The sequence below is a fragment of the Triticum urartu genome, chromosome 7A (assembly GCF_056163025.1).
Source record: "Triticum urartu cultivar PI428250 chromosome 7A, HENAU_Tu73, whole genome shotgun sequence".
NCBI classification, from domain to species: Eukaryota; Viridiplantae; Streptophyta; class Magnoliopsida; order Poales; family Poaceae; genus Triticum; species Triticum urartu.
The window spans coordinates 627,112,664-627,116,013 of NC_141879.1; the positions used below are offsets into that span (position 1 = coordinate 627,112,664).

General features: G+C 48.4%; 1 long non-coding RNA gene across 1 annotated transcript; it reads left to right on the forward strand.

The window, feature by feature from the left end:
- Positions 1–474: 474 nt before the first annotated feature.
- LOC125521513 (uncharacterized) lies at positions 475–1,752 on the forward strand. The gene is made up of 2 exons (XR_007289322.2): positions 475–1,370; positions 1,453–1,752. It is a non-coding gene; the product is annotated as an uncharacterized LOC125521513 (long non-coding RNA).
- The last annotated feature ends 1,598 nt before the right edge of the window (positions 1,753–3,350 follow it).

Genomic DNA, 3,350 nt, shown 5'->3' on the forward strand with positions numbered 1-3,350 from the left:
CCCAATGTACATAATTTTGGGCCGCATGCAAGAGGTGCTGGTTTTGTGGTCCCTCTCATGCGATTTTTATGATGGTTCAATCTATTGGCCCAAGCGATTTATCGGCAACAATAGCTGTCGTTTGACCAAACGATAGATTCATTGGTCCGTCTTATGATAGGTCATGGCGACATGCATGTATGACCAAAGTATCGATCATTACGTGCATCCGCCCCGCTGACACGAAGTGGGAGGTGGTGGGCCAAGCATCCTAGCTAGGTGTGTGTGTATATATATACATATATATATATATAGGACGGGTCTATTCTAATAACACCTCTTAAGACCTTATTCTAATAACACTTCCTCTTATTCTGATAACACGGCCGAGCGACCCGCGGCTACAGAGTAATCCAGCAAAAATGCCTGCCTTATCCTCTCGTCACCCACCCAAAACATCTCTCTCTCCCCCCACGGCCTCCCCCACGCCCCACCCCCATGCCCGCCGCTGCACCACCACCTCCCCTGCTTCCCCCGCGCCGGCGCTGCACCACCACCTCCCCTGCTTCCCCCACGCCGCCGCCGCACCACCACGTCCCCCTGCTTCCCCCACGTCGTCGCCGCACCACCACCTCCCCTGCTTCCAAACGCCGCCCGCGCCCGGCCACCGCCCAACCCCACCCCGGCGTTCCTCTCCTATGGTGTTGCAACACCACCCAGCACCGTGATCCGTACCTGCCTCTCCTTGCGAATCCTCCTCCCCATCCCGAGCTCTCGTCCTCCTAGCCAAGATCCATGGCCGTCGCAGCCCACCCCTTGGGCCTAGCCAATCCCCACTCCCCACCTTCCTTCTCTCCACCATGGTCTCGCCGCCATCAGCCCCAGGGCCAGCCAACAACTCTGGCCACGCCCCTGCCAAACAACCACTGGATCCACTCCGCCACCGATGCACATCTCCCCAACTCCCCTCCCCTAGCGTGCTCACCTCCCACCTCGGGGGTCACTGGATCAGGATCCAGGCCGGGGGCTCCCCCCAACTACGCAACACCGCCGGATCGGCCTCCCCGCGCCCCTGAGATTCCAGATCGGGCCTCCCCCCAAGGAGTACACCATGCATCTCGGGCAGCACGCTCGTGCGGTTCGGCCGTCCCGCAATGGCCGCTATCCTCGCGTGTGCGCCCTACTGGCCATGTCATGCGCCATCGAGACCGCGGCTGCCTCCAGTCATCGGTGCGCTATCTTCCCCGACGAACAGCCCATCTGGAAACGAGCTTCCCCTCCTCCCCTTGCAGCCCATACATCCGGACTTGCAGTGCGCTGGGCGCGCGATGCAGTTTGGCGCGCTTGGCCATGCAGTTGACGGCTCCTGGTGCAGTCCACTACTTTTTTCGGTTCGTGCGGTTCCAGTGCAATGCATCTCATGTCGGTCCGTTGTTGCTAATTGCTGCAAATCAGTTTAAGTTTCTTTTGCAGGAGGGAGGCGAAGAAGCAAACAAAGAGATAGAGAAATGCACTGCACACTCAGACTAAAAAAATGTTGTTGATGATGGTTTGCTAGTTAATGAATCATGCTGTTAAATGTGTATTATGAAGTCCACTATTTGCACCAAGAAGTTCGGCTGAGCCTGTATCTCAGCTCACCGGCCATCTCTCCTGCAGTTTGATTATGTAGCATAGCTTTTTGTTTAGCCGGTGTGCAGTTCGGGATACATAGCCGAGCTGTTCAACAGAAAAAATGCAACTTCGATGGTGGTTTGCTGGCTGTTGACTTTATTGTTTGCTCTAGCTGTTGACTTTATTGATTAATACGGAAGAAGACTAACAATGAAAAAAGAAGGAAAGAAGTGCACTGCAACCCCTTAGTGGTTCACCTTGTATAAAAAAGAGAAAGAAATCCCCACAGAAAGTTTACATTCTTTCTCGAATGCAATTTTTTTGTATGTGGGATGATTGGAAAAAATAGTTCACTCCAATTTGTGTAGCAGCTCATTGCACCTATGTATAAAGTGCATCGTGTGTCTAAAAAATTAGTCGACTACATCAACACGTGCAGTGCGTTTGGTCCCCAGATGTGGTTCATTTTTCAAATTGATGCTGTTCACTTGCACCTAACATGAAAGTGTGAAAAATTTAGTGAAACAACAAGATGGTAATGCGGTTCACTTTGATATATGATGTGGTTCGCTTGCCCTAGTCTTCGTGGTCCACTCTCGTTAATAAAAAATGTTGAGAAAAAGACAAACAAAACTCGTCTGAGAAAAAAAATTACGTTCCACAAAAGAAATCATGAAGTTTACTTGATCGTCTGATGCGGTGCGGTTTTCACTCTGAAGCAGTGCGGTCGGCCGTATGATGTTGTTCATCCCGTAAGTGCAAAAAATTTATTACAAAAGCGAAAAAAAGTAGTGCGGTTCACTTCTTGATAGTGTTGTGGTTCATTTAGACCCGATGTGAATTGCACTCTACTTTCTCGTCCTTGAAAAAAATTACGTTTGAATAAAATAAACCATGCAGTTCTCTAACACGTCTGATGCAGTGCGGTCTTTCATCCATACAGTGCAGTTTTCAGTCGGATGAAGTACCCACGTCGATTTGGGTGTCGCGAAAAAACAAAGTGTCCGCATTTCGGTAAACTTAAAACTGCTCTTAAACCGTAACGAATTAGAAAGAGTGTTCTACATGACAAAGTTGCGTCACGTCGATATCTTTCCAACGACATATCATTTGAATCATTTCGACAACCGATTTGTAAAAATTTTGCGAAAAACGGCCGCTGTCACTCGTTGTCCATCGTACGATTTTTAAAATTAACTTAAAACCGTGAAGAATCTCAAAAACATTTCAACATATGAAAGTTGCGCCTCATCCATAGCTTTTTAACGGGATATTACACGCCTCATTTCGACAAACGGTTAAAAAACTGGAGCGAAAACAGTACCAATTTTTTTTGGAAAAACAGAATTCCGCGATTTAGTAAATTTGAAACTGCTCTTAAACCATAACGAATTAGAGAAAACAATAGTTATGTAAAAGATGCGCCGCGACGATATCTATCCAACGGTGTATCATTTGCCTCATTCCGACAAGCGGTTTAGAAAAACGCGAAAAAACGCTCGCTGCCCCTATTCGTGGGCCGCACCGTTTTTGAAACTGCTCTTAAACCGCGGGGAATCTCGAAAAGTGTTGAACATGACGAAGTTGCTCCTAATCCGTAGCTTTCCAACGGTATATTACACGCCTCGTTCCGATAAACTTTTAAAAAATTAGAGCGAAAACAGTACCGGAAAAACACTACGCGCAGTTTTTTTCCGACGCAAAGTTCACTAGCCTCTGTAATGCAGTGCTCTTGCTAAAGAAAGTGCAGTGCCCTC